Source organism: Bombina bombina, chromosome 5 (genome assembly GCF_027579735.1).
Source record: "Bombina bombina isolate aBomBom1 chromosome 5, aBomBom1.pri, whole genome shotgun sequence".
Taxonomy (NCBI): domain Eukaryota; kingdom Metazoa; phylum Chordata; class Amphibia; order Anura; family Bombinatoridae; genus Bombina; species Bombina bombina.
In genome coordinates this window covers 734,493,371-734,509,043 of record NC_069503.1, presented here as the reverse complement: position 1 = coordinate 734,509,043, position 15,673 = coordinate 734,493,371, and positions in this window count along the sequence as shown.

Here is a 15,673-nt window from a genome sequence, read left to right as displayed (position 1 = left end):
GAACTGTCCCTTTAAATCTTCTGAAGTGTTTTTTTGTATAGCTGGTTAGAAGTAACTCCAAAGACAACATCATGACAGTGTAGTGGAATAAGAAGAAAAAAGAGATTTACTCAATATAATGCAGTCTAACCAGCAAGTTTACTATTATGTTCTGAACATGTCACTTATTATTAAATGCAATTGTTGGAATGGAGCGTAGCTTAAAATAAGGTTACAAACTGGCCGAATATACATAAATGTATAAGAGTGACATACAGGTACTCAGTGCACTAAGAGGAAAGGAATTTACCTTATTAGCCGGTGTTAAGTCTTGAGCAGTCGAGAGGTAGAGAGCTAATGTTGTTTGCAGCTGAACAGAGCTCCTTGGTGAGTGTCGGATGACGTCAGAGGAGTTCCGATCCGATCAGCTGTAGACTGAGGTGAGCAAGAAGGTCCATGTAGAGGCGGAGAGGCCGAGTATAATGCATTCAGCAAAAGTTCAGAAGCAGCCGGTCCTGAATAGGAGCTAAACTGTATAGCAGGATATGATGTAGAAGGTAGGTTAACTATAGGAGGATCAGTGTATAACCCTTGCTTGCACAATACCAAGCAAAGAATATCGGAAATGGCAGTTACTTATAGGGAGATTAGAGTGAAATCCCTCCTCTTCTTAAAGTAATATGACCATGGCATGACACATTTATATTCTCAACTTTGCTTCAAATACACAATTATGGGCTAGATTATGAATGGATAACAATTTAGTGCTCTGGCTCGAGTGTTATCTACACTAGAGGGAGGCTTTCTACATGCGTCGGGTTGCGCTCGTGTTACAAGTTGAAAGTAAAAAGTTTGCACTCAAGCATAAGCCCTCGAAGCACAAAAAAAGACTTGCATTTTTCACTGCTCATTGAAGTCTATTTCACATTGCAATGTTCTTCACATAGAAGAAATATGTTATATTTATTAGAAATAAATATATATATATATATATATATAAATCATAGTAGAAGCACAATCTCACCTCCTTCAGCATCGACCAGGGTGCGGGCAAAATAGTATTAATATCCAAACAGGCACGCACTCTCTAGATTTTTAAAGTGCTATTTAATATTCAGAGACATTGACGTTTCAGGGATCTCATCCCTTTGTCAGACAAAGTGAAACAATTGTGAAACAACAAACAATTTAACAGGTGGTAAAGCCCGCCCCCAATCAAAGAAGAACTGCCAAAATTCAATTCACCCAATCAGGGCATAGAGTGATGATGATGTCATTATATACCAAAACAATTAATCATACATGAATTGATAAATGCAAACAAATAATTAAATACGTGAAAACAATATTAGGGAAGTATATATGTGCAATAAATAATCTAAATATACAACATAGATCCAAATATATTTATTAAGAAATAGTATCAATCATCAGTATTATCTCATTATTTTCTAATGATAATACTGATGATTGATACTATTTCTAAACTGAGATAAGGAGGTAGTCTGCAGAGACTTAGATACAAGGTTATCACAGAGGTAAAAAGTGTATTAATATAACATTGTTGGTTATGTAAAACTGGTGAATAGGCAATGTGATGAGAGCAGGAAGTGAGGTCACTAGTTTGGGGGCGTGGCTTAGGTCCGGTAGTCTGTGTCGCAGTTAGTTAGTGAAATCAACCTGACTAGATGTATGTTTCCATGTTCTGTAATAAAATAGAGTTGTACCATCATTGCTGTGTCCTGCATATGTCCTGCATCTCATGACATGGTGTCAGAAGTTCTTGCCTGCGCTTCTGTTCCTGATCGATGACGATGTCAAAGTTTACCCCACCTGAGCCTTTTGACTTCTCTCAGCCTGCAGCTTGGCCCACATGGCGTCAGCGGTTTCAGCGCTTCAGGATTGCTTCCAAGCTGGACAAGGAGAGTGGTGAAGAACAAGTTAATTCTCTTTTATACTCTATGGGGAAAGATATGGAGCCAGTGTTCAATGCTTTTACTTTCCAAGAAAGGGAAGAATTTAACTTTGATATAGTTATGGATAAACTCAGTGCCCACTTTGTGCCCAAAAGAAATGTGATTCATGAGAGAGCTTGTTTTCACAAACGTAATCAGCATGTGGGAGAATCTGTGGAGTCATTTGTGCGCAGCCTGTATGAACTAGCTGAATTCTGTGAGTTTGGTGTTGCTAAAGAAGAGCAAATCAGAGACAGAATAGTTATTGGAAATGCAGATGCTGAAGTCTCACTGAAGCTGCAGTTAGAGCCTGATTTAACATTAGATGGGGCTATTAGGATGGGCCCGCCAGAGTGAACTGGTGAAAAAGCAAAGTGCTGATGTGAGGTCTAAGAGTATTGTGGATGAAGTGCAACAGTCCAGGAAAACTGCTAGTGAAAGGCACAGTGTGAGCAGTAGATCTAAAATAATGGATAGACCTAGAAGTGGATGGGTGCAGCATGCCCGATGCACACGGTGCTACTGTGCCCATGATCAGAGTGTTATATGCCCGGCCAGAGATAAAAGATGCAGAAAATGTAATAGAATGGGCCATTTTGAAGTGGTATGTAAAACTGAATACATTAAGGAGATGCAGATGGACAGTGACCAGGAGGGTCAGGAAGTGCCTTTTGTGGGGTCTGTTGTCGAACGGCCAAGCTCAGAGGAAGATTGGAAGGTTACTTTTACTGTAATGGGAGCCAAAGTTGATTTTAAGATTGACACAGGAGCAGATATCACTGTAATGTCTCTCGCTGCATTAATGAAACTGCCTCGACAGCCCCAGCTGGCGAAGGTTACTACAAATGTCCATAGTCCTGGTGGCCGCATTGATAGTGCGGGGAAATTTCTTGCCAGCTGTGAGTACAAGCAAAGGAAATTCACCATGTGGGTGCATGTGATTCAAGGTCAGTGTGTTAGCAATTTATTGAGCAGAAAAGCAGCCTGTGACTTGGGCCTCGTGGCCAGAGTGAATGAGATCTCCGAAGATATGTTTGGCGAATTGGGCCTACTGAATTGCAAGCCAGTCCGTATAGCACTTAAAAGTGACGCAGTCCCATACAGTATTTGTACTCCCTGTAGAATTCTGTTCCCACTCATACCTCAAGTGGAGAAGGAGCTTATGCGCATGAAGTCTATGGGGGTTATTGAAGAGGTTGTTGAAGCAACTGATTGGTGTGCCCCCATTGTTCCTGTTGCAAAGAAAAACGGAAAGGTGCGAATCTGTGTGGACCTGAAAAGGTTGAATGAGGCAGTGAAGAGAGAGAGATTTGTGCTGCCGACATTAGAAGATATAGCTCCAAAGATGGCTGGGACGAAGTTCTTTTCTACATTGGATGCTTCTAGCGGCTTTTGGCAGATCCCCTTAGATCCAAAGTGCCGCAAACTGACTACCTTTATCACACCGGTAGGTCGGTTTTGCTTCTGCAGACTCCCCTTTGGGATATCATCTGCTCCTGAAATCTTTCAAAGGGAAATGAGTTCTCTCCTGAGTAACCACATGGGCATGGCAGTCGTCATGGACGACATTCTAGTGTATGGGTCTACAGTGGAGGAGCATGATCAGCGTTTAAGTTGTGTGCTGCAGGCTATCAAAGAGTCTGGGCTGAAGTTAAATAAAGAAAAATGTCATTTTAGGAAAACTGAATTATTTTACTTTGGGCATATTATCAATGGGGATGGCATCAAACCAGACCCCGAGAAAATGTGTGCTATTGAACAGATGAAAAGTCCTTCTGATGTACATGATCTGAGACAGATATTGGGCCTTGTAAATTATGTGGGCAAGTTTCTTCCAGATTTATCAACAGTTCTACACCCTATCACAGAGTTGCTAAAGAAAGACGTTGCCTGGGTCTGGGGACCTTCACAAGAAAAATCTTTTATGCAGGCCAAGTCCCTGCTGGGGTTCTACGACCCTTCCAAAAAGACTGTGGTTAGTGCTGATGCAAGCAGTTATGGGTTGGGGGCTGCTCTCCTGCAGTTAAATGAAAATAAACTACAGACCATCGCCTACTGTTCCCGCACACTGACGGCTGCTGAGTCAAAATACGCTCAAATTGAGAAAGAGTGCCTTGCTCTAGTTTGGGCCTGTGAGTCCTTTCAGCGTTATCTAGTGGGATTAGAGAAATTTAGTCTGGAGACTGACCATAAACCGCTAGTCCCTCTAATCAACTCTTATGATATCGACAAAACACCCTTAAGATGCCAGAGACTTTTAATGAGACTACTCAGGTTCAATGTTCAGGCAGTGCATGTGCCGGGGAAACAACTGGTTGTGGCAGATACACTATCCAGGCTCCCGCTGGCTGCTGCTGAAGAATCCTCAACCGAATCTGATGTGAAAGTGTATGTTGAATCGGTTCTAGCCTCAAAGTCCATTTCTTCAAGGAAACTGGAAGAAATAAAGAAAGAGACATATTTGGACACAGATCTGCAAGAGGTTATAAAGTACATAAAAGAAGGCTGGCCCGAGAGCCGGGCAGGCTGGATGTCTTTAAGTTCTTACCAGTCAGAGAAGTCGCAGCTCACAGAGCTGGAGGGGTTGGTGCTGTTCCAAGACCACATTGTAATTCCTGTCAGCATGAGGAAGGAGGTGTTAAACAGGATTCACGATGGCCACTTAGGCATTACAAAGTGCAGAGAAAGGGCAGCTACAGCTGTGTGGTGGCCTGGGATCAGCTCCGACATTGCAAATCACGTGTCTAAATGTGCCTTTTGCCTGGAACGCATTGGGGCATTCCGATGGAGCTGGTGAGTGAGAATGGCATGCAGTTCGCTTCTACAGAGTTTCAGCAGGGAATATGACTTTGTACATTCCACGTCAAGTCCACATTACCTGCAGGCCAACGGAATGGCTGAAAGGGCAGTTCAAACAACAAAGTTCATTTTAAAGCAATCTGAGCCTGTCAGGATAATGGCATACTTATTTCTCTGCACTGTCCCTTTAAAGCATCCTGCTCTCATTAACATCAACCTATTTAAGGCCCCTCCCAGCATTTTCACATTGCTTAGTATTGAAGTTTGTCTTAAACCTTAACCTGAGCCTGCTCTCTGTAAGATTTATCTTACTACTTCTGTTTGTTGGATTCCTCTACTCCTCCTAGCTGGATTTTTGTTGTCATCCTCTCCTTCCTGCCTGCTTCTCCCTCAAGAAGATTCAGCTATTTCAAAAGCCTCATTCATACCTTTACCTCTAACTCAGTTTCCCCTGCAGCTCACCGGCCTTGGGATTCACTTTTCACTGAGCTCCACTTCCTCATGCTGTGACGTCATCAGCCAGCTGCTACTGAGCTTCCCTGCTCCCTCTGGCAAGTCGCCATTACAACCCGGTGTTTGCAACATTCATTATAACAGTCCTGTTAGGGGTAAGCCAGTCTCTGAATTTTACTTTGCTGCTATACTCTAAGATTAGTATCTCAGTTGCTGCTGTTATTTTTCTGTGACTTTTATTTTCATTCCCTCATATCCTGCTGTTTTACCATAACTCTGTACACAATTGCAATTGCTTATTTTTTTCTATGATCATAGTACCATTTTTTCCTTGCTTATTTATTTTTTCCTTCATTAATGGTAAAATCTCAGGTTTATCTGAGCATATCCCTGCTGCATTTACTTTCTCACAGTGACTACCCAGACACATGTGGCAGCCATAGGGAATATGCTCAATTACTGCCTGTATATTAAAACCTTGCAATAAGGAATAAGGTTTTACATAGCTGCCTAATTCCTAAACTTTGTTTTACCTTATCACTTTGTTGCAAACAACCATACAATTTTTATTGTTTTTTTCATTCCCAGCAGTTGTGGTCCACATAACTAAGCTGCACACATTTTTTCTTTCTTAGTTGTGCCTGACATAAATCACATCAGGTCCAGTTAAATATCAAACAATACCCTTACTTGTTGTTACCCAAGACCACCATAGGGAGTATTTGTCATTTGATGTAATATCATCCCCTATTTCACCCATAGTTCTCGGTATAAACTGGCTCCGAATTCATAATCCTGAAGTAAATTGGTCTACCTCAACAGTCACATTTAATTCTACATTCTGCTCTACTACTTGTTTCCCAGCTACTATTTTGCAAACCACTGAATCCAATGAGACAATTCAAATTCCTGAGGTTTATAAGGATTATGCAGATGTATTCAGCAAAACCCAGTGCGACAATCTTCCTCCTCACAGGAAGTATGATTGTCCTATTGAGCTCATACCTGGCTCTGAGATCCCCACGGGTCATATTTACCCACTCTCAAACCCTGAGTTAATACACCTTAAATCTTACTTAGATGGAAATCTAAAGAAAGGTTTCATCCGTCCCTCCACCTCTCCAGCTAGTGCTGGGATTTTTTTTGTTAAAAATAAGGATGGCTCATTAAGGCCAATCGTAGACTACAGACAACTAAATAAAATTACAGTAAAAAACAGATATCCTTTACCCCTCATCCCGGAGTTAATTGAAAGGTTGGAGGGAGCAAAATTTTTCACAAAATTGGACTTAAGAGGAGCCTATAATCTCATCCGAATTAGATCTGGAGATGAGTGGCTCACGGCGTTTCGAACAAGATACGGATTGTTCGAATACGTCGTGATGCCTTTTGGGCTCTGCAACGCGCCCGCAACTTTCCAGCACTTAATTAATGACATTTTTAGGGACATATTAGATGTCTTTATTGTCATCTATCTGGATGATATTTTAATTTATTCCAAGACCTATCAGGAACACATCTATACAGATCATAGGAACCTGCAGTACTTGAAGGCCACTAGAACCTTGTCAGCAAGACAGGTTCGCTGGAATCTCTTTTTCTCTCGTTTTAATTTCCTCATCACATACCATCCTGCTGGAAAGAACCAAAAAGCCGACGCACTATCCCGGTTACCCACAAATCTTCCATATCAAACGACTGACCAATCCATCATACCAAAAGAAAACTTCATTTCTTTTACTCTTGAAGTTTCATCTAACCTTAAAAAGGAACAGTTGGCCGACTCTACAAAGCCATTACACCTTCTTCAACTTAATACTCAAGGACTTTATTCTCATGATTCAAAGATATATGTTCCACCTTCCCTCAGACTCATTCTCCTTCAATCTGTACATGATTCACCTCTAGCTGGTCATCCAGGTATCCATAAAACTCTGGATCTAGTAAAAAGAGATTACTGGTGGCCTCATATGGCAACTCAAGTTAAGGATTATATAAACTCTTGTCTTAATTGTACCATTTCAAAAAGGGATAAACACTCTCCCTATGGGTTGCTTTTGCCTTTGCCTACTCCAAAGAATCCATGGTCTGAGATTGCTTTAGACTTTATTGTAGATTTGCCAGTCTCTTCAAAGAATACCACCATCCTTGTCGTTGTAGATCTCTTCACGAAGATGTGCCATTTCATCCCCTTCTCCAAACTTCCTACCGCTTTGGAGACAGTACATTTGCTTCTCAAACATATTGTTAAGTATCATGGACTTCCCACTTCAATCCTCAGTGATCGTGGCAGTCAATTTTCTAGCAGACTATGGTACCATTTTTGTAAAGCTTTATCTGTTGAGAGAAAGTTGACTACTGCTTACCACCCGCAATGTAATGGTCAAACTGAACGTTGTAACCAGTGGTTGGAACAATTTTTAAGACTCTTCTGTTCCTCTCAACAACATCTTTGGAGTGACTTCCTGCATTACGCTGAATTTTGTTACAACAACACTATTCATTCCACTACTGGTCAAACTCCCTTCTTCGCAAACTACGGTTTTCACCCCAAGTTTCACATCCTACCATCTTCTACCGTTCCAGTATCTAGTATATCAGATTTGTCTGATTCCATCTCTTCCAACTTTAAAACCATCGAGTCCAACATCATAGCAGCAAAACAACTCCAGAAACAGTATTATGATCGCCGCAGAACTCCGCCTCCTGTCTACACAAAAGGTGATCTAGTCTGGCTATCCACAAAACACCTAAGTTTGAAAACCCCTTCGAAAAAACTTTCTCCGTTGTTCATTGGTCCATACCCTGTTGAACTTGTCATTAATGCCAATGCTGTCCGGCTTAAATTACCCGATAATTTAAGAGTTCATCCCACATTCCATGTATCCCTTCTCAAACCCTATAAGGATCTCAGGGATTTCTCTTTACAAACGTCTCTTCCACCTATTTCTCTCGACCCTGAAATGGAGTATGAAGTTCACTCAATCCTGGATTCCCGTTTCCGTAGGGGACGTATTGAATATCTTGTTCGTTGGAAGGGTTTCTCTACAGATGATGATTCCTGGGAACCAGCTACCAACATATCCGCTCCTCGTTTGATATCTCATTTCCACCAAAGAAATCCGGATCGTCCTGGGCCTTGAGCCTCTGGAGTGGCTCCTTGGAGGGGGGATTCTGTCAGGATAATGGCATACTTATTTCTCTGCACTGTCCCTTTAAAGCATCCTGCTCTCATTAACATCAACCTATTTAAGGCCCCTCCCAGCATTTTCACATTGCTTAGTATTGAAGTTTGTCTTAAACCTTAACCTGAGCCTGCTCTCTGTAAGATTTATCTTACTACTTCTGTTTGTTGGATTCCTCTACTCCTCCTAGCTGGATTTTTGTTGTCATCCTCTCCTTCCTGCCTGCTTCTCCCTCAAGAAGATTCAGCTATTTCAAAAGCCTCATTCATACCTTTACCTCTAACTCAGTTTCCCCTGCAGCTCACCGGCCTTGGGATTCACTTTTCACTGAGCTCCACTTCCTCATGCTGTGACGTCATCAGCCAGCTGCTACTGAGCTTCCCTGCTCCCTCTGGCAAGTCGCCATTACAACCCGGTGTTTGCAACATTCATTATAACAGTCCTGTTAGGGGTAAGCCAGTCTCTGAATTTTACTTTGCTGCTATACTCTAAGATTAGTATCTCAGTTGCTGCTGTTATTTTTCTGTGACTTTTATTTTCATTCCCTCATATCCTGCTGTTTTACCATAACTCTGTACACAATTGCAATTGCTTATTTTTTTCTATGATCATAGTACCATTTTTTCCTTGCTTATTTATTTTTTCCTTCATTAATGGTAAAATCTCAGGTTTATCTGAGCATATCCCTGCTGCATTTACTTTCTCACAGTGACTACTCAGACACATGTGGCAGCCATAGGGAATATGCTCAATTACTGCCTGTATATTAAAACCTTGCAATAAGGAATAAGGTTTTACATAGCTGCCTAATTCCTAAACTTTGTTTTACCTTATCACTTTGTTGCAAACAACCATACAATTTTTATTGTTTTTTTCATTCCCAGCAGTTGTGGTCCACATAACTAAGCTGCACACATTTTTTCTTTCTTAGTTGTGCCTGACAGAGCCGTACCTAGCCCGCTTGTCATACAGGGCGACGCCCATTCAAGCCACCAGGTTTAGCCTAGCACAGCTGATGCTAGGACGCCAGATTCGCACCACTTTACCCTCAGTGGGTGTCTTCAAGCCAACTGGCTCTGTTCCTCGGGACGAAGTCCTTAGGAGGGATGAAAAGGCCAAAAAGGGCTATTGTTTCTTCTACGACAGGAGACATTCTGTCAGGCCCTTAGAGGAACTAAATGCGGGACAAAGTGTCAGAATTAAACTGGATGATGAGAAGAAATGGAAGACGCCTGCTACGGTAATTGGACTCTCTCCAGAACCAAGGTCTTATGCAGTCCTTACTGATGGAGGGACGGTTACACGCCGTAACCGAAGACATCTTCAGCCTGTACCAGAAAATCTGGAACTAGATGCCTCAGTACCACCGCCGGTGGGATCCACTGTTCTAAGAGAGGTGCCTTCCCCTCAGCAAGATCACAGCAAGATACTTTTTATTATTAAATATATATTTCTTTATATATCTGATACTGTTCATGTAAAACACATATCTATACCTATATATCTATACCTTGCTCCCTCTCTCTCCCCCTCTCTTTTCTGCTCTCTCTCTACCCCCTCTCTTTTGAGCTCTCTGTCTCACCCCTCTTTTGCACTCTCTCTCCCCTTCTTTTGCTCTCTCTCCCCCTCTTGTGCTCTCTCTCTCTCCCCCTCTTTTGCTCTCTTCCCCCTCTTTTGCTTTCTCTCCCCTCTTTTGCTCTCTCTCTGCCCCTTTTCTGCTCTCTCCCGCCTCTTTTGCTCTCTCTCTTTCCCCCTCTCTTTTGCTCTCTCTCTCCCCTCTATTTTGCTCTCTCTCCCCCCTCTTTTGCTCTTTCTCTCTCTCTCTCTCTCTCTCTCTCTCTGCCCCTCTCTTTTGCTCTCTCTCTACGCTCTCTCTCCCCCCTCTTTTGCTCTCCCCCCCTTTTGCTCCCTCTCTCCTCTCTTTTGCTCTCTCTCTCCCCCCCTCTTTTGCTCTCTCTCTTTCCCCCCTCTTTTGCTCTCTCTCTCTTTTGCTCCCCCTCCTCTCTTTTGCTCTCTCTCCTCTCTTTTCTCTCCCTCCCCTCTTTTGCTCTCTCTGCCCTCTATTTTTGCTCTCTCTCTTTCCCCTCACTCTTTTGCTCACTTTCTCTCTTTCCCCCTTCTCCTTTGCTCTTTCCCTCCTCTCTTTTGGTCTCTCTCCCCCTACACTCTCCCCTCTGTTTTTCTCTCTCACTTGACCATGCTGCTGCCACCACAGCTGCTCCCATTGGCCACGTGACTTCACGGATGCTCCCGTCCGGCCACGCCCCTCGGCACACCTGCCGGTCACGCCCCCATCACAGCACATCTGGTCATGCCCCCATCACGGCACACCCGACCATGCCCCATCACGGCACGCCTGGCCACGCCCCCACCAGGCAGCTTCCACAGTGCGCACTCCTCTGCTGCTCAAGGCCAGGTATGTTTGTCCTTGTGCAGTCTCTACTCCGCATGACTGCATCTGACAAACATACCTGGCCTTTTATTATATAGGATATATATATATATATATATATATATATATATATGTCTATACCTATATATAGATATGTAAATGTATATGTCTAGATGTAATAATATATATATGTATATATATATATATATATATATATATATATATATATATGTAAACAAAATACTATCAGATATATGCAGAAATATGTATTAATGAATAAACAGAACATTGTCTTCTATGTGAAGAACATTAGAATGTGAAATTATTAATATTTTCATGTCGGATTAGTGCACTTGAGAAAATGCGATCGGCTTTGCACGTCAGTATGGTGTTAGTTTTTTTTACATACTTTTCATGCTTCATTGACTCTTAAGGAGGAATACGCTAATGCGGTCATGATATTTCTAAATTTGTCTTTTTGTGCAAATTGGGTTAGCGCACAAGTGAAACTTTTTTTAATTTTTAACTTGTAATACACGTGCTGTCTGACATGCGGAAAAAAACTTGCTTCTAGCAGAATTAGCACGCAAGCAGGAGCAATAAATAGAGACCCGCACATAATCTTTCATTTAGTGTTTAATGCCACTTTAAGAGTATGACATGGCAAAAAAAAATCACCTTTATTAGGTGAAGAGCATTTTGTCATGTTTACAGCTAAATATATTTAACACAATTTCTTGAAAAATTATTATATAAAAGAAGCTAAACAGCATATTTACCTAAGATACAGAGCATTATTATTAGTCTAGTAGTGACTGTGAAATAGAGTTTATACTCCTTGTAATTGTATATACGGATGTGCAAATGGCTATAAAAATTATAATTTTATAATGTAACCCTGGGAATTAATGTTTCAGGTTTACATCACCATAAATTTCACCCACTAGCTGCAAAGCATTAGCATGAAATTAAGATTTAAAGAGACAATAAAGTCAAAATTAAACTTTCATGATTCAGATAGAGCATGCAGCTTTAAGAGACTTTCCAACTTATTTTCATTATCTAATTGTGTACAGTATTTTTATATGCACACTCTCTGAGGCACCAGCTACTACTTAGCATGTGTAAGAGGTAACAGCAATGGCTTATTTAGGTTTTTTACTCCCCCTCCCTCAGTATTTAGGCCTTTTTTGGTCATAATATTTTTGGTCAGTGTGTAACGTGATTTTTTTCCATGGCATTTCCAAAGTAAATGTTCATGCTCAAGTGAGTATGCGTGTATATGGTAGGTGTGTGTATGTGTGTGTATGTGTGAATGAAAGATGGTTGTCACATGATATAGGGGGCCTGCAAATTTAAGTAAATTTGATGATTTGCTTAATTAAAATTCAGAGTGTTATTGCATTGTTTTTTAATTTTGCTTGTGTTGGTTATACAATTATACTATTATTATTATTATTATTATCAGGTATTTGTAGAGCGCCAACAGATTCCGCAGCGCTGGAATACTATATTTAATATCCATGAATCTGTTCTCTTCTAAGGATTTCTTGACAATAAATATGATTTATGTGATGATTTAAAAAAATGAGACATATGACATTACATATGAGGTCATCAGTAAGTTCACAAATAACCTTCCAAATCACATTATGTATTGTGCAGACTTGTCATCTTTTAAAAAGATTTTTAGGTAGAAGGAGCAGTGGTATTAAAATAAACTTTGCATGCCGTTTGATCTCATAAATGATAAAGAATAGATTAAAGGGACAGTCTACACTAAAATTGTTATTGTTTAAAAAGATAGATAACACCGTTACTACCCATTCTCCAGCTTTGCACAACCAACATTGTTAGATTAATATACTTTAGAACATTTAAACCTCTAAAATGTCTGCCTGTTTCAAAGGCTGTATAGACAGCCTCTTAATCACATGCTTTTGTATTTGCTTTTCACATCAGGAGACTGCTAGTTCATGTGGGCTATATAGATAACAATGTGTTCATGTGCTGTGTTGTGCTAATTCTTAAATAACTTGTTTAGTAACTAAATGCAAGTCAATAGATAATAAAAAGTCACAGTCATGTGATCAGGGGGCTGTCAGAAGATGCTTAGATACAATATAATCACAGAGGTAAAAAGTAATTAATATAACTGTGTTGGTTGTGCAAAACTGGGGGATGGGTAATAAAGGGATTATCTATCTTTTAAAACAATAAAAATTCTATTGCAGATTGTCCCTTTAAATTCTACTCCACAAGCTTAATGGGAGTTGTTTAGTTCATAATTAGTCCATTGAAATAGGACAGATTTGATTTGATCTATTTAAGAAAACAGAAATCACTTACTGACATACAAAAATAACATGATTTACAGTAACATACGCACAGATGCATGTCGTACATTTGAAGCAGCAAGTATTAAATATTACAAAATATTTAGTGTTTAAAATAATCAATCCTAATGTTATTCCATCTTAGAAGCATTGCACTATTCATCTCTACTCACACAACGGGGATGAGACATTTCCATTCAATTTGAAATTATAGTTTTGAAACATTAAATTAATAAAGTAATAACAATTCTTGTTGACAAGAAAATGTTAGAGCTTATTAGAAGTGTGTCAATATTTTAATATTGAATTATTTTATTCATTTTTGAATACTGATGGTTTAAATAAAGATAAAGATATCCATAGCATATTATCAAACGTGTGCATCATATATTACCAAGGATAATAGTGAATTTGTTGGAATAATCAACACAAATCTTTCTCACTTTAAAATGCTTCATGACAATTTGGCAGCATAGAGGTTAATTAGCATGCAAAGAACTGCTCTTACGCTCCTATATTCTTAGATGAAATCTCAGGTATAGATATATAGAATAACATTTAACATTGCAATCAAGGAACCGCTGGAGCTTAGAGCAGCAAGTACCTGTACACTTCACCCCCTGTCTCCCTAACCATAATGAATGCAGAAATGTTAGTAGCAATAGGCAGATTGAAATGAAAAAGCCTCCTAGATCTTGGCATGTGAGAGATTTGCAATCACATTTTGATTTTCAGAGTGCTGCTTGATGGGAGATTAATGCGTGGATGCAGTGACCTTTCTCGCTAGAACTGTTGTTTTTGCACTAAAAGTGTGAAAAACAAATTTCTTGTTGCTGGCCTTTTGCACCTTTCTTGTGATTCATATTATCACCCCAGTTAGGTGTCTCTGTTTTAATGGCAGTTGCTTTATTAAAACCACCGGGGGGGTTCTCTCTCTTTGGCTTCCTTTCCTTTCCGTTTTTATGAGGGTTTGGAATGACTTACCAGTGGCAAGGTCACTTGCAATTCTTGCTTTGTGTTGTCACAGAACATGAAGTTTCCTTGACTGACTTGTTTTGTTTCAGGGCTGAGCAGCAGAAAAATCATTGATGAAAATTTTTGCTAAATAGAAGTGTCTTTTTTTTCTGAGAACAAAGAAATGTGAAAACAATCAAGACAAGGGAAAAGAAAGAAGGAATTGAACTAGTGATAATCTATTTATATTGTCATATTTAAAAATAAAACTCTAACATTCTGTATATTCAAAGCTGCCAGGACTGAACATATTCATATATATAGGGGTCGATCCGATATAGATTGTAGTTTGCGGAGCAAGCGAGGGAACCCGCGTCGCCCGCAGTTTCAGCTCGCAACTCGAGCTATCCCATATATGTCGCTGTCAGATGCTAACGTGCCGTAAGTCTGATAAACCAGCGATGTCCAGAAATCTGCGCAAGTACAAATTTCTGGCGTCGCCAGTGACTTGCGGCACGTTAGAAACTTCCGGCGCCTACAAAACTTGACTAAAGTCTAAATTACCCGCACTGTCTAACATGCCTCCCTAACATAGCCCGACACGTCTAACACGCCTCCCTAACATAGCCCGACACGTCTAACCCTCTATCCGCTATCCCCCCTCACTAGCCTAACAATAAAATATGTATTAACCCCTAAACCGCCGCTCCCGGAGCCCACCGCTACCTAATAAAGTTATTAACCCCTAAACCGCCGCCAGCTATATTAAATCTATAACCCCCTAAAGTGAGCCCCTAACACCGCCGCCATCTACCTTACCTACCCCCTAAAGTGAGCCCCTACCCCGCCGCTATCTATTTTAAAATTATTAACCCCTAATCTAATCCCCCTACCTCGCCGCCATCTATATATAAATCTATAAATTATTTAACCCCTAAAATACTAAACTATCCCTACCACTAAACCTAAGTCTAACCCTACAAATAGCCCTGAAAAGGGCTTTTTGTGTGGCATTGCCCCAAAGTAACAGCTCTTTTGCCAGCCCTTAAAATTGCTTTTTGTGGGGCATGCCCCAAAGTAACAGCTCTTTTGCCAGCCCTTAAAAGGGCTTTTGGCGGGGCTTTGTCACAAAGTAAACTGCTCTTTTGCCTACAATCTACATCCCCCTACACCGCGGCCACCTATAATAAATGTATTAACCCCTAATCTAATCCCCCTACACCGCCGCCAGCTATATTAACTATATTAACCCTAATTATAGTTATTAACTACATACGCATTACGAATATTATCACTAAACCCTTAGCTAAGATATTATGATCTTTGATGGGCTAGTTAGATCATAATAATATATACATACATATATATATGAAAATAAGCAGCTGGCAATTTTTTTTCCTTTCCCCCCCATTGTATATAACACTTGCACCAGTCCATCAAGCACATTAAGGCAGGGGATGAGAAGTATGCAGGTGTACCAACTAATGGGTAATTAAACAAAGGGCTTCTGTGATTGGTCTGGTTTAATTTGAAGGGTGGGGCAGTACAGGTAGCTCAGGTATTTATAAGATGTGTGTAGAGTTAGAATTCATGCCTGAGGAAACGGTTGATTCCGAGAAA